Source organism: Acinonyx jubatus, chromosome C2 (genome assembly GCF_027475565.1).
Source record: "Acinonyx jubatus isolate Ajub_Pintada_27869175 chromosome C2, VMU_Ajub_asm_v1.0, whole genome shotgun sequence".
Taxonomy (NCBI): Eukaryota; Metazoa; Chordata; class Mammalia; order Carnivora; family Felidae; genus Acinonyx; species Acinonyx jubatus.
In genome coordinates this window covers 53,952,607-53,979,176 of record NC_069384.1, presented here as the reverse complement: position 1 = coordinate 53,979,176, position 26,570 = coordinate 53,952,607, and the positions used below count along the sequence as shown (strand labels likewise).

Here is a 26,570-nt window from a genome sequence, read left to right as displayed (position 1 = left end):
CTTAAAACTTGGTCAGGGCCTTTGTTGCAATTTCACCACAGTTCAATTTCTTCCTAGACCTAGCCTTCCCCACCCCCCTCACCTCTCATGGTTATTATTCCTGAGGGAAATCTCCCAATAAACCTCTTGCACACAATTCTAAGAATTTCAGAACCTGTTTCCTCCGGAACCTGACCTGCCATGAATAGTACCAGAAGGGGCCCAAGAGAGCAGACTTTAGCCAGCTGGCAATGATGACTCCATAACTGGTGGGAGATGAAGCATTAATTGCCCTTATCACATACGTGTAGTAATCATTAAAATTTTCACCAGTGATGAATTGGGATAGGATGCTGATGGAAGTAAATTGTACCAGCAAGGACAGTATTTCTGGCATTTGAGTTTTGTGGTAAATACTAATTATAAGGACTTTGAAACCAGATGACTATTTGCTAGAACCATCCATGCATGAGATGACAGCAATGAATGGCTGAAGGCAACTAACCACCAATATAAGCAAAGTGTGAAAGCCACAGAGCCTACTGGGCAGGATATAAAGAGACTCCCATATTCAGCAAGATGGCAGAAAAATCTGAGGATCAGGGCCAGGATTTAAGTATAAGAGTAGTGGAGTTACATGGAGGTTGAAATTTCACTTTGGCAGGTCTCCTACACTAAGCTCATGGCCCTGCTTGGAGGAAGGGGGACCCTGAGACTCAGGATGAGGAAGAATCTAAACCCTCCGATTCCACTGGACTATCTAGTCCTAGAAAAGGTAGAGCATTCATTTTTATTAAAGGCTAATTTTTCTTTCTTACTTGAAAGTGATGCAGAAGACTCTACCTTTCAAGGCAATATACACCCCTTATTATCTACTCCACCACCTCTTATAATCACCAGAAGAATAACTTAGGGTCAAATCATAATGTAGCCCCTTTGGGGAAGTGCTGGGATTACAAATCAAGGAAGGGGATTATACACCTAAGGACCTGAAGAATCCAACCATTTGTTGGCAAGGGACAATGAATGAATGGGCTGGAATTTGGGGCCGGGGGGTTGATTAAGGAGGATGGAGTATAAAGTTGGATAAAGAATAGTTTATAGAGGGGTGCCTGGGTGGCTCAGTCAGTTAAGCGTCTGACTCTATCTCAGCTCAGGTCGTGATCTCACGGTTTGTGGGTTTGAGCCCCACATCAGACTCTGCTGCTGACAGCACAGATTCTGTCTTTCCCTCTCTCTCCCCACCCCCCCCACTCTCTCTCTCTCCACCTCTGTCTCTAAAAAATAAATAAATAAGCTCAAAAAAAATAGTTTCTAGATACAGAAGCACTTGCCCTTGATGCAGGATTTAAGATCCTAGCAAGAACCTCAGGAAACATGCCAACATTGTTGTGGCAGATGATGGAGGAAGGGATGGAAAGGCCAAGGGAGAGTGGGCATGTTAATGTGGCTGTATCGTGCAATGTCAGAAAACCTGTTAGCTTATTATGTTCTGTGAGAGACTTCAGAGGACATTCCATTTACCAAAGAAAATGGGATTCTCTGGGGACACCAGCATTGTTAAGAATCTTTGTGGTGGCTAACCTCTATAGATCAGGACTGATTTTGGAAGATGCTGTTGCAGAACTGTCTCTCAGACAACCAAGTGCTGGGAGACTCCTGAAAAAATACAGTCCAGGTGGTGGCACTTAACTATCAGAAGTAAAGTAAGCTCAATTACTGTAAAGAGTGGCAAGTTTGGGGCAAGAAGACATGACACCTACAGTGCTATGGAGATAGTGAATGGAATACAGCATTTCCAAGGTCAAAAACAGAATGAGCAGGCAACAATCACTTCTCAATGTATACAACAAAAAGAAAAAAAGGCTAAGGGCTGGTGCCCCAATAAAACGTCACAATCCCTTCTGGGTTTCTGAATCTGATCTAGGTGTCAACCCAGAGCCCATCAGCTGAAAGACTGGCTGGGTCCCATGAAGAAAGGACCCTGCAAGATCATGGCAAGTACTATAGTAACAATTCTCCCAGACCTTCTCCTGAGGGATCTACAATCATCTGCTTAGGGAACCCTGTGCTAGGGAAAGGGGGATACTCAAACATTTCAATAACTCTGTGATGACAGAGCATCAGGTCAGCAGAGCATCGGGTATGTACACTGTTGGTCATTTCTCCAGCCCCTGAATATACAATTGGAATAAGGAGCTGACAGAATGTTTGCGTTGGTTCCTTTGTTTTTGGTATCTACCACGCTATCCCCCATTTATCACCAGTCTTGTACCTACAAAAGTCTGATGTGTCCTGCAGTATGACAGTGGGCTGCCACAAATCAATCAAGTAGTAGGGCCATCTGTAGCTGCTGTACCAAATGTGGTATCTTTGCTGGAGCCGATTAGTATGGCATTTAGTACATGGCATACAGCCATTGACCTGGATATAATATAAACAACAGGACATAGCCATGATCTTGCCCCATGGCTATATTAACTCTCTCCCTCTCTCATAATATGGTGACTGGCCTGTTTGGGTATTCCAGAGAACCATATATTTGTCTACTTTGTTGGTGACATCATGTTAATCCATTCAAATAAGCACGAAGTGGCAAATATTTTGGAGGCCTTGGTAAGACACGTGAACTGCAGAAGGTGGAAGATATAGCTAATGAGGATCCAGGGACCTACCACATCAATGAAATTTTCAGCTGTCTAGTGGTTTGGAGCACGCCAAGACATCTTCTTCAAGGTAAAAAGAACAAAATACTGTATATTACCCCTTCAACCACTCAGGGAGAAGCACACTGCCTGGTTAGATCTCTTTAGGTTCTGGCTGTAGTACACATTTGGTAATAATGTTCTCACCAAATGTTTATTGCTCTGTTTAAAACTTAGCTGAAAACAGTAATTATTTTTTTCATACTTAACGTGTGACAGGAATCCAGGAAGGTCTCAGTTGGGTGGGTCAGGGTTGGGTCTCCCATGTACTTGTAGTCCAACAATGGTTAGGCTCTGAATAGTGGTGGGAGGGGTGGTGGGGTGAGGTTGTTGGAGGGGTTAGTGAAAGGGAAGGCAGGGGGGGGTGGGCGGGGGGGCTGGAACAGCTGGCACCTGGCAAGACCTCTCTCTCTGTCTCTCTTTTTCTTTCTCTCTTCATATAGTCTCAGCAGATTTCCAGTCTATGAGGACTAGGTTGGGCTTCCTGAAAACATGGCTGTTGGTTCCAAAAGCATTCTCAGAAGGCCAAGTAGAAGCTGCAAAATCCTTTCTAAGCTAGTCTCAAAAATCACTCATTACTTCTGCTCACCTTCGGTTGGAGCTGTCACAAGCTCCACCCCCCCCCCCCACCAGATTCAAGGGTAGGGGACATAGATACCACCTCTTAAATGGGAGGATTTAGGGATCATGTTTCTCAAATGCCATAGTGTGATAAATTGAAATTAGCATCAATTTTAGAAAAGCCTGGGCATGTGTGTTGGCTCTACTACTTTCTACATGTGTAATAATACAACCCATCTTTTCAGGAAAGGGTTTTTTAAACTTGAAGTATAGTCAGCACACAACGCTGCGTTGGCTTCAGGTGTACAGCATAGTGATTCAATAACTCTTAGTGTTATGCTATGCTAACAAGCGTAGCCACCCTATGTCACCATACAGTGTTATTACAGTACTATCGCCTATATTCCCTATGCTGTACCAGGAAAGGATTTTTGCTTTCTCTTTTTGCTTTAGTTTCCTCAATGGCAACATGGAGGATAGCAATTCTTTGTGGTCAAACTCCATAGGATGCAAGGAATAGAGACTCACTCATGTTACCAAGGGTTACCAGGAAAAAAACCAAGGGTAGGAATGGCAGCTGCCCCAGAACTGAAAGTGGAGGTCATGGAGTCCCACTCTGGTCCTCTTGCATTTATTGACTTGGCTACTCTTTGCCTTTCAGTTTCTCCCTCTTGCTTCCTGCTCACCTTCTGCTGTCTCTCGACTCTCCTTATCACTTCTAATGGTTCATGGTTTCTGCTTTCCTAGAACTTGAGCGAGCATCATGGCCTCTCCAACTTCCCTCTACATAGAGACATGTCAACATTGGCTCTCACCACTATCTTATTCTTTAGGAAGATCCTGGTTCAAATTCTTAGGAATGAGATAATTTTCTGGCCTCACAGTGGATTATCTGTTTGGGTCACTTAGCAACCACTCTTATATAAAGACAGGCTCTCAGCCCTTACAATTTTAGCTGGAAGAAAAGGGCAGTCAATCATCAGGCAAGGCTATATATTCATCAGCATGGTCCAGTGTAGATGTTGACCCCCAAGGATTGCGGTGCAGATCAATTAAAACAGAAAAGCAAAAAGTATTATAAAATACAAAGTTATTGAAGAAGATGTGACATTATGTTTTATTTTATTTTTTTTAAAACATTTTATTTTTTAAGTAATCTGTACTTCCAACCTAGGGCTTGAACTCACAACCCCAAGATCAAGAGTCACACGCTCCATTGACTGAGCCAGCCAGGTGCCCCTATTAAGTTTTAAACATACATTCAGATGTATCCCCAGGTTCATTAGAAATCCACATATCAAGTTAACATCCTTGCTAATTAATCTAGCATACGTCTTTACAGATTAATGTTTTGTTTCCATAAATGATTCTTGCAAATATTCTTCCCTAACATCTGGCTGCATGCTAGCCATGTCAGGATCTCTGAGTCGAAACAGAATCCTTCAAGTTTCAAGCAATTAGGCATTCAAGTGAATACCATGCTAATATGTAGATTTTAGCATTGTATTTTCTTGGATTCTCTTTAAAAAGAGGGAAACAGAAATTATTCTTCGTTCAATAATAAAGCATTGAAAATGCATCTGTTTCCAACTGCATGTGGTATCTGCTCAAATCTGTATTGGAAAATTACACTGTAAATGCTTTGTAGGCTTTTTTCCCCCACTCATTTTCAGTCTCTCACAGTCTCTCACTTCTTAATCAATTCCTATTTTCTCAACACAGACTGCATTGCCACCAAGCTATCAAATAATAATTTTCTTAGAACTCACAATGAAAAGGAAAAACTTAGCCAAACAAACAAACAAGTGTGACGCTCAGGAACCTTTTGTACCTGCGCCATCACCCTAAGGCGTTCATCCCTCTGCAAGCAGTGGGTTAAATTCAGACAGGCACCTGATACGGTGATTGCAATTCTTTAATTCAAGATTTTTCTTTAATTCTGAAATGAATTTCCTTTCCCTTGTCTTCAGGAAAGGCTGCAAATACCAAATCCAATTATGAGAGAGATTTAATTTCCCTTTTGGTATATGACCCAGCACAACAATTATCTGTGGATGCTTAAAGAAAATTCATAAAGTACAATTCTCTTGGTTCACACCAGATAAAGTCCCCATGAAATGATGCTGTGGTTGGCGTCATCTCCTGACATTCATGCATGATTCAGCACCTCTAGACAACAATTTGAGGGAATCTGTTTTTCCATTACAAGCAGACTCTGTCTTTTTGCTAGAAACCGGAAGGATCAGAATTCCCAGCTTTTTAAGGCTGGCTGCCTCCTATGACACCCAGCACCCAGAAGCAATCCGGAGGCTTTTCTGGGTGTTTCTCTTCACACTGCTCCGTGGCACGGCAGTGATGAGCATCCATCCAGGTGATTGACGGTTTTTTCACTTGTCCGCTGCCTGCTTCTGCATCTGCTGAAACGACGGCCTCTGTGTTTATATGTGTGATTAGGCTGAGAATTCTTGGGTCAACCACCCACAGATTGTATCAGAAATAATCAATCTTATTTGACTGTCTTAACATTTTGGCTATTTTAGTTGTTGAGGCAACCAGATCTGATGAAGTATTCGCTCGTGAATTTGATGTTCCACAATTGTCTGTCATGGTTCTGAAGTTGGAGGGGGAAAAAATAATAAAAATCAACTGTCAAAACAGTTCATTCCAGTCAATCCAATCATGATTTTCTTCTTGACACCAGAGAGCATTGCTTCTCTTTTCCTTTTTTTTCCTTCACCTCCTCCTCTTCTCCTGAGATCTGTCCCTCCCACAAACAGTTTCTTTCCTCCGGTTATGTTGATGAGCAGCAGAGAAGGAAAATATTTTAGGTTCACAAAGGCTTACATTTTCCTAGAAGATTTCTGTTTCCTTTGTTTTGATGTTTGATGACTTTTTGCTGTTGGGTAGTCCTGGAAGGACAGATATATTGAATGTATGGAGAGTGTTGATCTTAATGGAGAATTTAGGCAGCAATGTCCTTTGCTTTCTCGTTCAAGATGAATTTTCCTTTTCGGGGAGCACAGCTCCAAAGCCAGGGACAGGCAGCTGGCTTGCACAGTCCCTTCCTGTGCCTGAGCCTGCTCCAACCTTCTTGGAACAGAACAGCTCTGAGTCTGGCCCTGGTGTGGGATGTGGCTAGCTTTCCAAGTTGGGAAATGTGTTAGTAATTACTTTCTACTGCTGTCTTTATTTGAATTTCCAGACTTCTCCCCCCTTCTCCCAGCCTGTTTTTCTCCACCCAGCTTTCTACCTCATTCTGACTGCTAATTTAACCCTGGCTGCCTTCCTCCAGAAACATTTGACCTTGTGCAAGAACTTGGCATGAATTTCTCTCCTCCTACTTCCCCAGAAGGGAAGCACTGGGCTAGGATAATTAGCATCAGCAAGCAGCTCGGCCTGACTGCCTGCCTGTGTCCTCTGGGTTCCACCTGGTTCAACGATAGCCCCCTTTTTTCTGGGCAAAAGGGCAGTGGCCACTAGTTTCCAGTTGCCAGGAGACCTTGTTCCACATTTTGCTTCAAGAAGATGTTACCATGGATGTGGACTAAGCCAATTAGCTCCTTTAATGAAGTAACCTGTAGGGGAAATGTAAAAGCATGGGAACCTCCCCAGTCCACATCCTTTCTTTGGACTTGAAACAATTCTGTTGGTTTTTCTTATCAAGAAAGGTTATTCTGTTTCAATTGATAGTCTAGAAAGGCTTACAAGGAAACTAAGATTGTTTAACCTGCTTACCTTTGCAATCACTTAAGAAATGTCCATTTCTTCCTTCTGTTGATAAGCTAATTACATACCACTTTTATCTCCCTGTTAATTAAGCCCCTAAGGGCAAATACTGGGTATAGTTTCATAACTGAAATACCAGCATATATGTACTTGAAAATAATGCTACTTCAGTCCTTGAAAAATGGTCCACAATTCCATATTCACTAATTCAGTCCACTTTCTTTATTATACGGAATGAGCAGGGTTTCATGGTACATGTTTGTGAATGTATATTATTAGAGTGTATAGAATAGAACTATGTTTGTAAAATGACTTGGGTCATAGGGATTCAGTATAGAGCTAAGGTCAGTTGGGTGGAGATTGTGATAGAAATTATAGATAGGGACATTGACGATACCCACAGAAGCACAATCTATTGAATCCAGCCTATGAAACGCAAGACAGTACAAAGCTCAACCATTCTGTGCACATATACAAAACACTATATTTTGTGTATATGTACAGGACACTTAGTCACACAGATTAGGACTAAATTGTGGATCACCATCCTATCCTATTTACTGGGCAGGGGGAAGTAGCAATTGTATGTATGGGTCCAGGGGATAAGACCTCTACTTATTAGGAGATGCATGTCCAGAGATGAGATTTCTCCATATTGTATCTACCTCTCAGATTAATGAAAACTGGCATTGTTTTCTAACAATGAGATTCTCCCTGCCTCCACTTAGGAGGACCAGTTCCTTAATCAAGCTTGGATTCTCCATAATGAAGTACACTACATACGGCCAAAAAGAGAGAGTGTGAGAGCAAGAGCATGCACTCTAGCTCTAAAGCTCTGCCTCTAGCTGTGGGCCCCCGAAGTACTTTCAATAAGGTACAAACTTGACTGTTGTACAAATACACAGAGGACACATGCCAAAATTCATTTGCCCTATTAACGAAGGAAACAGTGGGACTGTAAAACTGGTTCAATAATTGGAAAGACTAAATCTGTATCTATAGATAGAAAGACAGATAGATTGAAATGATCTTTGGAATTGCATTTTATACTGGACAAAAATCAGTTGCATTTTCACGACAAAAATTCATGAGTTAGGGACACCTGGCTGGCTCAGTCGCCCGAGTCCATACCCTTGATCTGAGGCTTATGAGTTCGAGCCCCACATTTGGCACAGACCTTACGAAAGAAAGAAGAAAGAAAGAAAGAAAGAAAGAAAGAAAGAAAGAAAGAAAGGTAAAAAAAAAAAAGACAAAAGAAAGAAAAGAAAAGAGAAATGAAATGAAATTCACAAGTTAAATTATAACTTCATATAAGTTCATAGAGCCTGGTACTAATCAATAGTAAATAAGAAGTCACACAAGAGTACATTCCCCTACAGAATGAATACTCTGTGGCCTCCAATTAGATTAAGCTCCAGTATGATATTGAAGGTCATGCAGGTATCTTTTTGCTTTATTTTCAGGTTTGGGATAATTTTCCCAACAGGACTTAGGGTAAATTACCTCTCTCTCTGAACTGCGATGCCTTTATTTGAAAATCAAGAGTAAGGATATCTACATTTCAGGATCGCTGAACAATTTAAATGAAATTATATATCTAAAGCACACCCCACAATACCTCCATAAGTGACAATTCCCTTTTCTACATGGATTCTTTTTATTCCATGTTAACTGACATTTTGCCAATCAGATCTCTTTCAATTGGCACTTCCACATATTACCAAAATAATGATAATTGATGGTTATGATGATGACCCTGAAATCTTCACAGCCTTCTGTGTCATTACAGTTAAAATTATGTGTTCAGCATAGTATTAATGTTAAGTGTAATTTATTATATTCTACTTTTTAAAAAAACGTCATTATCCCTGGACCTTGACTCAGTTAAAACAAAATTTCCAGTTAACCAAAACCATATTTTCCAGATTATTAAGCTTATAAGAAAACTCTAACAAGTGTTTTTACCTGGAACACCAGTTTGAATCCAGAAGTGCCCATCTTAAGTGGTAGATTTGAACAAATGTCCTCTAAATTTTCTTCCAACTCAAAGATTTTATAATAAGTGGAAAAGGATACCTAAGAAAAAATAATACATAGAAAGGAGAAAGTGCATACATTTTAGGCCTCAGAAAAAACACAATTGTATACTAAAAATAATAACTGTGGGAGTAGTGTTTTTATTTCTTTAAAAACATGTCATTATGGACAATTTCAAACATATAAAAAATAATAAAACACTCAGATACCCACTACCCAAATTTAACACAGTTTAACATAAACGTTTTACTCTTTTGTCATGTCACCTTGAGATTTAAAAAAAAAACAAACATACAGCTAAATCCCTCTTCTCATCCTCTAGTCTCTCCCTTTGCCCACCTTCTACACCCCAAAGATAATCATATCCTGAAGTTGATCTATATCCTATGGCAATGTGCATCTGTAACAATATACAGCATTGTTTTGTGAGATTTGAGACTTTACTCAAGTGGTATCATATGTTATGTGTCATTTTGCAACTTCTCTTTTTTTCACTCAACACTGGGTTTTCTTTAACTTTGTATAGATCTATCAAGACCTACTCTATTTTGTATTCCAAAATGTAATTATCCTACAATTTGTTGAACTATTTCTTTACTGAGCTATTATCTCCAATTTTTTGCTGGAACAACTCTGCAAAAGCTATCTTTGTAAGTACAAAGAATTTCCTGGACTATGAGGAATGTACACCTTCTACCTTCCTAGACATTGCCACATTGCCCTCTAAAGTGATTATACTGATTTCTATGTCTCATAGCATGAATATTTTCATACAATTATACACATTTGACTGTCCTTTTCAATGAAGTGACTTCATAATCTGTGCTTATGTTTCTATTGAATTGTTTCTTTTTCATATTCATTTGTAAGTGTGCATGTGTGTGTATGTGTGTGTAAAATCCTTTGATGGTTATATGTATTAAAAATATTTTTTTCTATTATCCATTTGTATTTTTAATTTTTTATGAGTAGTAAGTATATTTTCTCCTTACATAGATGGCCCTTTTCTGGCAGTATTTATTGATAGCTTATCTTTTCCTCATAATGCTACCTCAGTCATGAACATCTCAAATATACGTGGTCTGGCAATGGGTTCTTGGTTTGTCCCAATGGTCTATTTGTCAATACTATGCTGCTTTAATTGCTATAGTTCTATAGAACACCTGCGGATATAGTTGTGTGGGTCTTTCCTCCTTATTCTTTTTCAAACGTGCCTTGACTAATCCTGGCCTTTTCTCTTCCACATGAATTTTAGAATCAGGTTGCCAAGTTCTATGAAAAATCCCATTAGTTCACTGGTTTTGAGGAAACCTCAATTACAAAGCTAGATTTCATCCTAAGAAAGTTCATTTGTATGATAAGTATGTTAAGAAGAATGAGCCCTGGGCTAAAATTTGGGGTAGAATATCTAACTATATAAGAGCGTTTGGACAAGCCCATTTATAACTCCGGGCTTCAGTGTCCCCATCTGCAGAAGAGTCTGGCCCATGATCATACGATAGCATACCAAGACCAATACCACTCAGAAAGTAATTCCTAAAATAGCCGCATCAGCATCACCTGGAAGCTTATTAGAATTGCAATTAGACTCAAAATCTCTGGGGCGCCTGGGTGGCTCAGTTGGTTAAGCCTCCGACTTCCGCTCAGGTCATGATCTCCCGGTTGGTGAGTTTGAGACCCGCATCGGGCCTCTGTGCTGACAGGTCAGAGCCTGGAACCTGTGTCAGATTCTGTGTCTCCCTCTCCCTCTCTGCCCCTGTCCCACTCATACTCTCCTCTCTCTCTCTCTCTGTCTCTCTCTCAAAAATAAACATTAAAAAAATTAAAAAAAAAAAAAAAAGAATCAGAATCTCTAAGGATGGAGCCCAGGAATCTATGTTTAACAAGTATCTCAGGTGATTCTTATGTATGGTGTGATGGTTAATTTTGTGTCTCAACTTGGTTAGGCCACAGTGTCCAGATATCTGGTCAAACAGTATTTTAGATGTTTCTCTACACAAATTTTTTAGATGAGATTAACATTTAAATACATAAACTTTGAGTAAAGCAGATTATGCTTCATAATGTGAATGGGACTTGTCCAATCACTTGGAGGCCTTAATAGAAAAAAGACTGATTTTCCCCTAGGAATAAGGAGTTCTACCAGCAGACCATCTTTGGACTCAAACTGCAACTCTTCCATGGGTCTCCAATCTGCCAGCCCACCCTGCAGATTTTGGACTTGCCAAACCTCCATAATTACACAAGTCAATTCCTTAAAATAACTCTCAGATGGATAGATAGATAGATATAGATCTATGTATATATTGTATATTATTTATATTTATATTTCTTTCTCTTACTGGTGCTGTTTCTCTGGAAAACCCAGACTAATATACATGGTAAAGTCTGAGAAGCTCACCCTCCAGAGCACCTAGCATAACCCCATCCTTTTATGTATGATTTGTCAGGTTTACCCATTTGTGAAGAGCTGTGTCTACAGTGTAGGTCACAGGATACCCAGTTTGATGTGTTTTCTGCTGTGCTGTGCTGGTTAAGGAAAACACACTGTCAAGAAAATAAACTGAGTGGGTGAGTTAAGGAGAGCAGACATTTTATTTTCACAATGAATTAATGTGAGTTCCACTTAAATAAGGAGCTCACCTGGTAATTCATTTATAAATTTCTACCTGCTTGACAGAAAAAGCAGCAGCAGAGAACTGAAAGAGTGGGCCCAGATACCATTTAAAGCTGAATCATAAATGAAAATAAAGTATCTCTGAAATAAAAATGAAAGACAAGATAAGCTTCTTTTAGTAAAATATTTTATTACCCTCCACAATTTAAAACGTGTACAAGTGTAGGAGCACCTGGGTGTCTCAGTTGATTAAGCGTCTGACTTCAGCTCAGGTCATGATCTCGTGGTTTGTGGGTTCGAGCCCTGCTTCGGGCTTTGTGCTGACAGCTCAGAGCCTGCAACCTGCTGCGGATTCTGTGTCTCCCTCTCTCTCTGCCCTCCCCTGCTCATGCTCTCTCTCTGTCTCTCAAAAATAAATAAATGTTAAAAAAAATTTTTTTTAATTAAGAAAAAACGTGCACAAGTATAAAAGTGGGACCACAGACATAAGCTCTGTATGCTCACCACTTGGGCCTGGAAAGCATTTTGTGGGCAAAATTAACCAGTCAGGCCCTGGCGGTGTGAGAGATCCATATCCCAATAAGGGGGAATGAGTAAACGCAGCTCTAAACTTCATCCACTTCCTAGTAACATGCCCTGATGTAGGGAGAACAGCACAAAAGGATCTAGGGTTAGATCATTGGAAAAATTTCCATAGCGTAAGCACTTTGAATAATGGAAAGTACTCTGCATGACCTGAATCTAAATTCCTACCCAGCAAGCCAATGACCTTGGGATCCCAGGTCGAACACTTTATGTTTCTAAATGTACAAACCTATTGCTATCAGAGAGATTTTGCTGACTTGCGCTCAATAATGGATCAGGCCTTAGTGAGTAATCAGTGGATTGAGAAAAAAGGAAATAAAAAAGCGTCTTTCCAACCAGCAGATCTGTTTTCTCCCTGTGTGAAGCACAAAACACACAAAATCATCACTACTTCCAACGACTGGAAGAGTTTACAGAAAGTGAAAACTAATCCTCTCATGTGGAATATAAGCCTGGACACACAGACATTTATAACCCTTTATCTCAACTGAAAAGTCTTTGGTGCTTTCAAATGGCTCTGGGTTGTCTGAGGCTGACCTGGGGCCTTGTTAGAAATTTAGCATCTCCTCCGGCATCACTCTTGCTAGGGTGGAGAGCCCACACTGAGGCAATGGGGGAGGCCCCTGGAACACTGCATGAATATTTATAAGAGAAAATGTATTAATAGAGCTTAAAGAACGTCTATCCCCAACCCTCCAAGAGACAAAAGAAATGTCCAAGGGAGATAGCTTACTAGAATTTTTTAAGCCACTGATATTTTAAAATCTATTATTTTTAAATGGCACCTCTCCTCTCAGCATCTGAATGGGGAATTTCAAACACACACTGCCCATTCCCTGCCTTTATCAGCTGTCCTCCCAGGGACTCTGTTGGGAAACTTTCTTTTGAGTTTATCAGACCTGATTCTCTACAGAGAAGCCAGCAAAGCCGGTATGTTTCAGAAATGCATATGCTGTCATTAAAATAGCTGTCCGTTTTCCCAGAGTACCTCCCATAAAAGCATTTTAATTCTCTAACCAAAATGTAGTTCAGCCTTTATTCCGCAAAGCCAATTTGTTTATGTTTCCAAGTTCAATCACAATCTATTTGTAAAACCTATTTAGAATCAGAGTCACATAGCCAGAAATGATCATGCTCTAATTTCCTTATTAGAGAGATTCTTGTTGCAGCTGGCAGCTTGATTTGACTGCTCCCAGGGTCTGGAGCGACATGTTCTTAACCTCGTTTCCCGATTTTGTTCTTCATTCCTTTTGTTTTCTTTCCCCTCAAAATACAAATATCAAGCCAGAGGAACAATTCCTAACTCTGTTGCTTAGACGGAGGTGAAATAAGAGACTGCCACCTTTTTACCTGTCAAGACATGAACAAGATTGGGCTACACATAATATCTGCAGGAGAGAAAGGAAGGAAATGTTCACAAAACACAGCATGACAAGAAAGATGCTTTAGGATTTGGGTAAAAGGTTGATTATTTCAAAGGACTCGGAATGCTATTTTCTGGATAATTGAATCGGAATTAAAGCAGAAAGCCTTTGTAGCATTTGAGAAATCTACTTTTTCTTGCAAAATTTTCTTTACAAGATAGGTGACTCAATCTTCTTGACATAGCAAGATACATCTTTTCAAGGTAATTTAACAGTTCTCTAACAATGCGGTGTCCTGAAGCGTCTCTGTGTCTGTATCAGTTGGTGAAATCTTACCCATCCTTTAAAGTCTGGTTCAAATGTTATTTTGTGAAGCTTTCCCCAATGTCTCAATATTTTCTTAATGCAACCTAGTCATTTGTTATGTACAGTATTACAGATTTCACTAGTCTAAGCAGAGGATGCTATGAAAACCACAAAGATGCTCCCATCTTGCTTGTAACGGTGGTTAAAATAATGTCATATCACAAGGTGCACCCTGTAATAGATTATCAATTGCCCAGAGACCTTGCCTTCCTTCCATGTCTCTCAAATTAAACTAGACTGAGAAGCAACACGGTCTACTAATAACTAAGTGTCAAATAAATATGTGAAACTTGTCACACAGCGCTAAGCTTGTTTTCCAAGAGTCTGGGGTACAGAGAATCAGGCAAAATGACATGTTCCAGATCTTGGAATTGGACAATTCAACCAATAATACGAATATATTTAGCCAAAAAAAGATGAGATCTTACCATTTGCAATGAAATGGATGAAACTAGAGGGTATTATGCTAAGTGAAATAAGTTGAACAAAGAAAGACAAATGCCATGTGATTCTACTTACATGTGACATATATAAAACAAACAAACAAACAAACAAACAAAAAATAGAACAGACCTGTAAATACAGACAAGAAACTGATGGATGCCAGAGGGGAAGGGTTTGGGGGGTTGGGAAAAATGAGTGAAAGAAAGTGGGAGACAGGTTTCCACTTTCTGAATGAATAAGTCCCAGAGATGAAAGGTACAGCACAGGGAATACTGTCAACGGTATTGTAGTAGTGTTGTGTGTGACAGATGGTGGCTACACTTACGGTGAGCATAGCATTGTATAGAGTTGTTGAACCACCATGTTGTAGCCCTGAAACCAATATAACATTGTGTGTCAACTCTAAAAAAAAAAAAAAAAAAAGATGCTTGCTAATTGCTTACCTAATATTCATTCATTCCTCCCTTTTTTCTCACCAACTGAACCTTGAATGTATTAATTTTTTTGAAGGTGTATGTGTCCAATTTAAAACAACTTTCCAGACTCCCAGCAGTTAGGAATGGCCCTATGATCCAGTTGTGGCCAAGGAGATTAAAGAGGAATGCACTGAGTACAACTCACAGGAACTTTTCAGAGGCAATTTCAGCTGGTGTGCTTTTGGCCCTTTAACTTTGGTGTTCTTTTCCCCTTCTTTTTTATTTTATTTTATTTTTTAATGTTTATTTACGAGAGAGAGAGAGAGAGAGAGTGAGCAGGTGAGGGGCAGAGAGAAAGAGGGAGACACAGAATCTGAAGCAGGCTCCAGGCTCTGAGCTGTCAGCAAGGAACCTGACATGGGGCTCGAACTCATGAACTGAACTGTGAGATCATGACCTGAGTCAAAGTCAGATGCTTAACCAACTGAGCCACCCAGGTGCCCCTCCCTTTCTTCTTGCTTAAGACCTAGACTTAGTGTCTGGTAATACAGCAGCCATTATGTAATCTTAAGGATGATGAAATAGTAAGATTTAAAGAATCTGGACCCTTGATGATGTTGCTGGTTCATGTTAGTCTTGGATGCCAACTCAGATCTGCTCTGGCATGAGACAGTAAACTCCTTTCCTGTCTACATGACCTTTTGTCAGGCGTCATTACTTGCAGGTGGGAACAATCCTGACAGATATGCCTTTCTTTTTTTTAATGTTTCTTATTGAGAGAGACAGTGTGTGAGAGTGGAGGTGTTAGTGGGGGACGAGCAGAAAGAGAGGGAGGGAGAGAATCCCAAGCAGGCTTCGCACTGTCAGTACAGAGCCCAATGCGGGGCTCAAACCCCCAAACTGTGAGATCATGACATGAGTCGAAATTGAGTCATATGCTTAACCAACTGAGCCACCCAGGTGCCTCCAGATATGTCCTTCTTAACCAATGGAGAGGCCCAAAGTAAACTTGCCTGGGACTTACTTGTCCAAACACACAACTCCTACAGCTCGAATATCAGTTGCCCCCACCATCTCCCCTTATGATAATGCTTGACAGTCATTTCAGAAAACCTGGCAACTCACATCAATGAAATTCCCAGAGATTATCAAGCCCTCTTGTTTTTAGCCAATTTTTGTATTGCCAAATAAAATATTTTTACTTGCTAAATCTAGTAACCCTACCATTTTTTGGGGAAACTGTCTAAAATGTTTTACAAGCTTTCCAAATATCTTGAACACTTTGTAATCTTAATATTTTCTGCATGTTTCTGTGATTACTACATTCTGCTTTCTATACAATGCTCTTTGTTAATGTTTACTCATGTGTTTCCTCTATATTCAATGGTTCCAGTATGCTAAGTTTATGTTTGTAAGTGCATGCAAACACACACACACACACACACACATTTTCTCCCTCTTGCCAGTTGGGAGTGTTTTACTGACAGAATGGCCACCTATGATATCTTGGCCTTGCCTATCCAATTTACTCTTTAACACCTGCTTTTAATGTGACTATGCTAGGATTTTGTCTAAAGTAAAACTAAACAACTCTAAATAATGATTTAAAGGATGAAGCTATCAATAAAAATGGTGGACTTTGTGGTATTTATTTTCACATAAATGTTTCTGGCCTCCTGGTTCTTGACTGTGTTTGGTTGCAATACCTGTATATTCAAATGATCTCTCAATAAGAGAGGTGCTGCTGTGTAATATTGTCTCTTTAAACACTTGCCCATTCTGTGTGTGTATACATGCATGGGCATCCCTGCATAGGGATGCTCACACACACGTGCACGTGTGCACACACGCGCATACACACACTTAGTTGTCACTTGAGAGCTTTTATGCCCTGAAAGTCTATTTATCTGAACGTCGTCTGTGCTAGTGTTTAAGTTCCTTGATGGCCTAGATGACAGCGAATAATTTTATTGAATACTCTTGACACGCAGCATTACTCATCAGCTGGGCTTGATCAGTGCTCTCTGTTGGTGTCAATTCTCTGTATATTCTTGCTTCTCAAGAAGGACTGGCAGCAAAAGCATAGCCAGGTTGCTTAGGAGAAAAGCAGAGTCAAAAATCCTTCCCCAGACCTACCAAATCAAAATCCACATTTTTAACCAGACCCCAGAAGAGTCCTATGCACATAGAAGTTTGAGGAGCACTGATACAGAGCAGGGGTTCTCAGACTTTAGTGCATCAGAGTCACCTGGAGTGCACACTGAAATACCAGTTTCTGGGCCCCACTTCTGGAATTTCAGATTCAGTAGTTTGGGGCGGGGTCTGAGAATCTGCATGTCTAACAAGTACCTGCTGGTGTTTGGGGACCAAGGCCAAGTCTTTTTGAGAACCACTGCTCTCAAGGAAGCTAAATGACAAAACTGTCAAAATGCAACGGCTTAATAATCAGAAAGCTGCATTTTAGCTTTTATTCTTCAAGTAGCTAGCTGTGTGACCTTGAGAAGGTTGTTTTACTGTCTCTCTTTTTCTCATCGGTAAATAAGATGATTTGAGGATCAGCTCAAGCACAGAACTTGTCTTCTTGGCATCTGTTTACACGTCTGGTCTCCCCTGTACATTGTCAGCTCCTTGAAACCAGGAACCACATTTTAATTATTGTTGTATCCCCAGTGAGACCATAGAAGTCTCTCAGCTGAATGAGTGAATAAATGAGCAAATAAAGAAATGAATCCAAGATAGGAGGTACAAGTTGTAAAAGCATTTTTAAAATGAAAGATATTGTTGTATATGGTACCTAGTTTTTTAAGATTGGTGATTAAACTACTATCATGTCAAGGACACTAATAGTAATAATGATAATAATCATAGCAGCAACAACTAACATTCATATGTTAGATGCAAAAACTAATACTTTTTTTGAATTTATTTTGAGAGAGACAGAGACAGTGCAAGTGGGGGAGGGGCAGAGAGAGAAGAAGAGAGAGAATCCCAAGCAGGCACCACACTGTCAGCGGAGAGCCTGATGCAGGGCTCAAACCCACAGAACCGTGAGATCACAACCTAAGCCGAAACCAAGAGTTGGATTCTTAACTGACTGAGCCACCCACGCGCCCCGCAAAAACTAATAATTGAGGAAGAAGACATATCCAAGATATTGAATCCAGTAGGCATGAAACCATAAGATACCAGGAGGCATGAGTTGATATGTCTAGGGAGATGAGGATTAAAGCAATTAAACTAGACTCAAGGCACTGGGTGTTGTATGGAAACCAATTTGACAATAAATTTCATATATTTAAAAACATAAATAAATAAGTAAATAAAACAAACCTCAAAAAAAAAAAAATAAACTAGACTCAAGGACAACCAAAAATGCTACCAAACTTGTAGACAACATCTACTTTAAGGGTGGTACCACTGCTTGGGTGAGTCAGAGGATTTCTGGGAAAAGACTCTGCAATTTCATGCTTAGCAATTTAGCTTTCCTTGTGACAGCATTGCAAGGGTGAGCGGTGATGGGAGTGGCAAGTCGAATTTATATCTCGCTACATCCCAGTTCCTTGTATGACCTCAAAGCTCCAAGCCAGGTCTACGCCTCAACTCTCATTCCACAGGTCCTGGTAACTGCAAGGGACTCAACCTGGCTTAGAATCCTTCAGTTCCTAGTGAACAAGGTGCACCAGGAATGTTTCCAACTCCTTTGTTACCTTAGAAACTGTAAAGGTTTCCCTTACCACGTCTGATTGCAACAAAAGCAAGAAGCAAATGTTCCTGCCTGTGCCAAGAGAATAATGCTCATAGAAAGAGATTGGATCAACAGCTCTATATGTACGAAGAGCAGTTGAATGTGATCAGGGACCAGCATATCATTTTATTAAGAGAGAGTAGATACCCTTGGTACTTGAGAACTCAAATTTGTTTCCTCAAGAAGTTTTCATTTTCCTCTGCTGTGCACATCTGTCACCTACTTGCTTGCATTGATTTTTTTTTTTTAAGGAAAAAAAATGCAGCATACAACTCGTCTACCATGTGGTGGGATTTAATTAATGTTTGGGAAGTATTTTGAGCTTCTTTGATGAAAGATGTTGGCTGCCACTCGTGTTCTTACTGCACAATTTTCCTGGTGGTTTTTAAGGTTTTAAAGTGAAATAAAAATTCAATGGGATCTGAAACACTGATGATGGGTGAGTTTTTATTCAGTAAGTTAAAGAAAATAACACATTAGAATCACCTAAGCATACGAGAGTGTACCTGCAGCGTTGCTAAACTATAACCCAATATATCTGCAGAAGGAAGAAAAAAAAAAGATAACAAAGCCCAGAAAGCGGGTATTAGCTTTCTACCAATAGATAATTGTAATGCCACTGTGGGTTCCTGAAAGATACACCAATACAATTGCCAGGAGTCAGTACCTGGTCTTTTAGGCAAGTTACTCGCAAAAGTTGAATATGGCCACTATTTGAATGAGATCAACAAGGAACAGAACATTTAAACAGAGCCAAATGTGGGTATAGCAGGCATCAACATCCATGTATTTGTGTATGCAAATTAGTTTAAACATTTGATAGGCTTCAAATTATTGTGAATGGCTTTTCCTTCTCTCTGATGACATGGAAATATCCTACCCTCCAAGCCCTCACACTTCCCTGAGCACCGCTTAGGCTCCCTTACTGGAAACACAAATCTAACAAGTTTAGTTAGCTGGTTGCTGAACCCATGGCTTATTCCCAGCCAGAAATTAGATAAAGGAGTGGGGCTGCTACAGAAGGCGCCATGGTATCACCAAAGAGTGACATAGATGTTCTTGCCAAAGATTTCATTCAGCAGGCAATTCAGTCTCAGTGCTCACCGTCTTCAGTATCTGTCCAGGTTGGTTAGATGGCTGGCCCGTCAGTCAGCAATTCGGTAACACCTTATTATCTGCCTGTGTCCTGTGTGGCGCTGTCCCGTCATTCCAATGAAATTCCCATCTTCCTGGATGTATGTCCTGTTGACACACCGGCTGGGCAGGACCCAAGGACCCATCCCACCACAGCTTAGCGTAAGTGATGCATGGTCTGAACGCTCCCAAGTACCGAGAGCCATCGCCGAGCAGCCATTTGCCCAGGATCTGTTGGGTTTGGGTCTGAGCCCTGCAGTTCAGCACACTGATCTGGGTTCAAGTCCTCCTTTCCTAGCTGACATGCATTAAATAACCCCAGCCATTTACTCATTCTTCCAGAGTCTCAGTTTCCTCAACAGTAAAATGCGCATTATAATGGGACCTAACTCAAAGGGCTGTTAAGAGGATGGCATGAGGCAACACGGGAAGGCACTCAGGTTTGATACAGGTTGATATAGGAGACACGTAGAACTAGAAGGGGCTTTGACAGTCAACTTATCCTAATACCTCATTTTTTAAAAGTTCCAGAGAGAGAAGTGTCACAGACAAATGTTGGCAGAATAGGAAATTAGATGAAAGAAAAGAAAAACAATTGCCTGTCTAGTCTATGCCAGAAACCTCACATCTACTATCATTATTAATCCTCAAAAAGTTCTCTGAGGTGGTGTTATCATTTTCTTTCTTTTTTTTTTTGAATGGAAGAAAAAAGCTCAGAGAGGTTCCGTGAAGTGGTCAAACACCACACAGCAGGTGCATGCTGGAGCTGAAAGGCAAACTCGTGCGCTTGAGTCCAAAGTCCACATCCATGCCTCTCTACTGTTTTGTCTCCATGTAGAAGGCAGGACTCCTATTTTTAGGTAACCTACTTGATACTGGGTATAAAATCCTTAAAACTAATCAGAACACACCCGAGCTATTATTACTGAGAGAGATTTAGTTGTATCCTAGAGGTGCTTAATGGGACGGTCCCTTTTTAGCTGAAATCCGAATATCAACATGTTTCTTCCTAACAAAGGCAGAGAAAGGTGGCTGTTTTCACATTCTGCCTTCATGTGGCAGAGAATGCTAATAGAGGAGAGGCACACAGACAGGGCATGGAGGGCATAGTCTGAGCAGACAGAGCCACGGTGCCAGGTAAACAATCCCAGAGAGAGGCCTGTCTTGGCAGTCGGAGGTGGGGATACTGCAGCAGGTACTGGAAGAGCCCATGTCTGTAGAAATCAACAGACAAAGGCTGTATTCAAAGGGAAATCTGAGGAATGACACCGGCAGAGATGGAAAAAATCTGCAGGTAGTAACAGGCCCCAGCAAAAGCCACCGCCATACCAGCACCGCCACATAGTGAGAACCTGCAGAACCTGAAAGCAGAGGCGTCCTGGCCATGCGGAAGCAGTGAGTATTCCCTTAGTCACAGAAGGAACTGGAAATTTTCCCTGGTTCCCCATGGATCTTTTGCAGAGGCAGTTGTAGTTAATCACGTGGGATCTGAGATCAGACTGCTTGGTGTGGCTTCTTCGCAGCTTGCCAGCTGTGTGACCTTGAGCAAGTTGCCTAACCTCTCTGTGTAGCTCAGCTTCCTCATTTATAAAATGGGTTGAAAAGCTGTACCCACATCATAGGATTATTGGGAGGATTAAATAAGTAAATTTGCGCATGGATGGTAGTTGGAATAATTGGGGGCACCTAGTAAGAGCTCAGTAAACTGTAGCTGTGATTATAACTTCAGGGTTTGCTCAGATAATGAGATAGGATTTACGTCTGGCATCCAGTAAACACTGGATAAAGGTTCACTGTTATTTTATACTTGCATATATTTAACATTCACAAGCTTGGTAGGCATTAAATGGTTGGATTAACCCAACCAGTATGGTTGTAAATAGATATCTGGTCTGGGTAAACCCTACCTGACCTATGGCCACCAAGATTCTAGCAAAAGAGCAGATAACTGGGAAAGTGCCACTTCCCCACCCCCTCCGCCCACCGTGCAGAAGGCTGCTCCAAAAACAGATTTCTGTGTGGTGCCTACAATGTCATCCACTGATATCAGATTATGGTGCAGTTTCTTTTTCTGAAGACATTGGCAGTAAAAGGACACCAACCACAAAGCAGGATTCAGATTCTCTTCCAAGCAATCATATGTATTAAAGGTTATCATAGTATGTATATGGCACCAGATGCCCTCCCGTGAACCTTTTCCAAAATTCTCCCAGAGAAAGCTCTGACCTGCTGCTTTATTGCAGAGAGCTGTGGAGGTGAGGGGGGGGGGGCGCTAATAATACAAACAATAGGCACTTTATTTTAAAGGATCATAGCCGATCTTAATGGGCAAAAGCTGAGAAAAGTGAGATTCGTGAAAAGCAGCAGGAAATTATACTGACCATCTTTGCACCACCCAATTGAGATTCAGAATGAGGTTCACCCAAAGGCCACCTTCCGACTGGTGATTTACATGGTATGAGTTAAGTAATAAAGCAGCCATGGAGGAAAACTTACGTAAAAAAAAATTGCTTCCTCTGCTGCCTGACTGGTGGGTGGAGAATGAAGCAAGACCATCTACAGAGAAAGCAGAGAATGTGGGGTGCATGTGGAGGTGGTCAGGAGAGAGAATCAGGTTAGGATGGCTTCGCCTCTAACCAAGAGGTTTTGAAATTATCCAGAAAGAAAAGAAGACCTGGAATCCTGAGGTCCATAAAAAATAAAGCAATATGCAGCTTTGTGACAAATAAGACTGCCAGCAGAAAATATGCTGTTTCTGGCCAGCTCTTCAAACCTACTGAATCATCTGCCCAAAGGCAAAGCATTTGTGATACTAAATAACCCAGTCTTAAAATGTCCAGTGTGAAATTTGTTTTTTTCTTAAAAGAAGTAGCCTTGTATTCTCAGGCTGTGTTTGTGTGCCCATGCAGTCTGGCCATTTTGAGAGACGTGACCAGTCAAGGCAATTGAACCACATCAGGTAAGAAGTCTCCTGGTGTGATAGCATGTTGAATTTCAGCTACACTCTCCTCTCAGGACCCTCAACCGAGTCAAGACAGCAGTGTGGCTGACCAGCCGACCAGCCAGCCAGTCAGGTGGTTTGTTATTCGGTCAGGCTATCTACAACGCCCTCTGGACGATTCTACAGGGTACAGTTGGGAATGAGTGGAAACCTGGTTTAAAGTGGTTACCAGATGACCGGCCTAGAGCCACTCAACCCCCAACATAGAGAACTTGAGAGCTGTGCGTCTTTAGTTTGACATGACTATTAGCCACTTTGATTCCTCCTGGCAGGAAGAGTAGAAGTGAAATTTGTGCAAATCTTCCTTTTGATGTAATGAAGCATTTCATAAACTGAAAATCTTAACACCCAATTATAAAGGCCAAATTGCTATTTTACTTACTAAGATAAAAAGCTACAGTCTCAGTCATTTGCTTTTTGTAATTTCCCTTATCTCATGGATTCCTCACAATAAGTCCATGAGGAAAGTATTCGTTCTGGTCACGGATCTATCTGTTAGTTGCAGGTAACACAGACTCAATTCAGCTCAAACAAAACAAAACAAAAACAAAAACAAAAAAACAGGGAAGAATGAAGGTTGGGGATTATTGCAAGGTTAAGGTACAGTCTCACTGGATCTAAGAAAAACTGAACAATCAGGCTTCAGGACAGACGAGACAAAACTGAGGTAGTTCCGGGAACTGTCACTCTCTACTCCCACCCCTCTCTTGAGTCAGTGTCCACCATGGTCTGAACATTTGCAGTATGATTGGGATACAAAGATAACCCATTATCAGGAACTAAAGTGAGGTGGCCATTGCCAGAGAAAAGGATTTGAGCAAAGCTTACCTCGCAAACAATTCTAGTATAGCATGACTATCTCCATTCACCACATAAGGAAACTGAGGCATAGGAAGGTTAGAAGGGCTTAATCTTACAGTTAGCAAGGAGCTCTAAGGCCTCCTGAGAGAATGGGTGTTGCATTCAGACAGATGTATGTTGAAATCCTCTAGCTCACTTGCTGGTGGATCCTGGGCAGGTTTAATCTCTTCACACTTCAATTTCTTCACCATCAAAGTGGGCTCATGTCAAAGGTTTGTTTTTAGGGTTAAATTAGATGAGATGATCCATTTAACTCATCTAATTTGGTGCCCGGAATACAGCAGCATGCAAAAAACAACAATAGTCCTTCTCTCACCTGTGAAACCACATCCTAAGCTGCATCACAGTTGACCAAGGAATGTAACTGATCTTTTGCTCTTCCTCCTCCAGTGCATGTGCTGCCACTCCCGGAGACTGCCAGCTCCTTAGACCATGTCTCCTCTCTCTCGCACCCCTCCCTGGGCTGGCTGAGCCCTTTGGCAGTCTCTCCAAATTCCTGTGGAATTAAACTGGCTGAATGCGTTCCACATGTCCCTCTCTTCCCTGCAAATCCATTAAGGACCACACCCCATCTTTACATTTCATTGTGTCTTCCTCAGGCTATCAGCTTCTCTGGGGCGCCAACATGGTTTTTTCTCTTTTTCCTTTTGTCTCTCTTTCATGGAGCTCCACCTGGAGGTCAGTGGCTTCGGTTTGTTATGAAGACAAATTTATTGCAGAAGAAAAATGGCCTCCAGGCGAGGCGGCTGTTCAACTTCAGATGACTCCAGTTAAAGAGAAGGAATCCTGAATTGTACTTCTTGGGTACATTATCATGGGATTTCTTTGTTGGGGGCGGGGGAGGGGGAGAGCAAGGAGGGAGGATGACACACAATTGTCATCTCACAAACTTCTTCTCCCAGTTACATGCAAAGTCTGGATGTCAACAAGGAGCTCAAGTATCTCCTAGACAAGGTGCTAACTTTGAAGAGAGATATCCATCCCATAGGATGCATAAAAGATAGAAACAGGAACTTGCATTTGACACATACTATCTTGTGTCTGCACTTTACATACAGTACTTCATTTCCCCAGCAACCTTGCAAGGTTGGGGATATTATTCCAATTTTACAGATAAGGAACACTGAATAATAACCCTAAGCTATGCAATTAGTAAGGGATGTGCTGGAACCCAGCAAGGGGGCTGCTGCAGAGAAGATACCAGGTCAGTCTTGCTTCCAAAAACCATTCGTTTCCTTCTTTGATGTTTTAGGCAACTCACCTTGACCACCACTAACTGAGAGAGAAGACTGTACCCAAGGGGACTGGCTGAGCAGAGCAGAAAGAAGGAATAGAGTTGTTTTGGAACAAAGCCACGAGTTGACCATCACTGAAAAAGAAAGATGTGCACCACTAGTTTGGAGCCGTTGAAAGACCATCATCAGCACGTGGGCATTTGGGCCAGACTGAACCAAGCCCTATCCGTTATTATACATCCTTGCTAAGTCTCAAGTTTCCTCACTTGTTAAAAAGAAGAACGATAGTGGTGCCTACCTCACACAACTTACTGTAAAGAGTAAATGCAAAAGCTTGCATAAAGTGTTCCTTGCTTAGGAAAAGGCCTGTATATAGCAAGTACTCAAAAAATGTTAGCTATTATTGGGGTCCCTGGGTGGCTCAGTGGGTTAAGTGTCCGACCTCGGCTCAGGTCATGATCTCACTGTTTGTGAGTTCGAGCCCTGCATCGGGCTGTGTGCTGACAGCTCAGAGCCTGGAGCCTGCTTCGGATTCTGTGTCTCCCTCTCTCTCTTCCCCTCCCTGGCTTGTGTTCTGTCTCTTTCTCTCAAAAATGAACAAACATTAAAAAAAATTTTTTTAATGTTAGCTATTATCAATAGTGGACAATTTAAAATAAATGGGGATTACTTTGTCACAGAAATTGCTACCAGGATGATAAATAAGATGTCCTTCCTTAATGAAGAGATGTGATTCATTTACAAATAGCACACATTTGCATGTAGACAATAATGTGATAATATCATTAAATGCAGTTTGTTCCTCTAACAAGTTTGAAGGTACTACTTCCCATTGATGCTGAGCCCCACCCCCTTGTTTACATTGTTAAATTGCTTAGCAACCCCTCTTCTAGTCTTAAGTAGAGATAAAACAGTGCAATCAAGAAAAGGACAGGGGTCCCTGGCTGGCTTAGTTGGAAGAACATGTGACTCTTGATCTTGTGGTCATGAGTTTGAGCCCCATGTTGGGTGTAGACATAAAAATCACATTTATTTTAAAGTACCTTCTCATGATTTTGACTTTTTGTGACCTTGGATGATTCTTCATAGCCCTTGTGTAAGGTGAGGGCTGACCACAGTAGCTGGGTGTGTTGGTGGAAGGGTGAGTATCATCTTGGGAAGAGACGGGTCTCTGTGCTCTTGGTTGCAGATTTCCATCTCATCAATAATTCTTCACTTTCTCTTCCCTGCCTTTCAAATCTTGCCTAGCTCAACAATGAGAGAGAAAAGAAAGGTGGTAGTGATAAACTCTGCTTACATAGAAAAAGACAGAAACATTTACATCGTGTGTTTTCAAAGGGCACCAACCCAGTCTTTGTCTGTTACTGTATTGAGCAGAGAAATTCATGAGCCTATGACACCTTGAAATCCCATCAGTATCAATATCCCTGTGCCAAGGGTAACATTCTCAGCTTTTTGATAGCAGCCTTTCCTATCCTTCACATTACCACACTGTGTGCCTCATCTGTAACCTCTTCTAGAAAAGCTCTTATCATTGGTACTTGATTCTAATTTCTGTTTTCAAACAAGGGAGGAAAAAAAAAGAGAGAAGTATGTATTCAATTCTATGATTGACTTATAAAACCTCAGGTAAGTTTTCTAACATGAATTTTTGAGGGCTGATCACTTGGACTGCTACAGCCAAGACTCCAAAATTGCTCTCCATTTCAGGTGGAGTCCTTTCCATGCTATATTGTCTTTTTGCCTGTCTCTTTCTCTCCTCCCTCCTCTTGAATACTGGACTTGGGATCAGGA

General features: G+C 41.0%; 1 long non-coding RNA gene across 3 annotated transcripts in view; it reads right to left on the bottom strand.

Annotated features, from left to right (window-relative positions):
- Positions 1–4,320: 4,320 nt before the first annotated feature.
- Positions 4,321–26,570, bottom strand: part of LOC106972263 (uncharacterized) — a 30,252-nt gene continuing 8,002 nt past the window's right edge. The window contains exons 1-3 of one of the 3 annotated variants that reach the window (XR_003426830.2): positions 23,858–24,224; positions 8,937–9,047; positions 4,321–6,820 (exon numbers count right to left, since the gene is read on the bottom strand). This is a non-coding gene — a long non-coding RNA (uncharacterized LOC106972263). Of the gene's footprint in view, positions 6,821–8,936; positions 9,048–23,857; positions 24,225–26,570 lie in introns of those variants that run through there. The other 2 variants (XR_003426829.2, XR_001429830.3) reach the window with 2 other exon arrangements.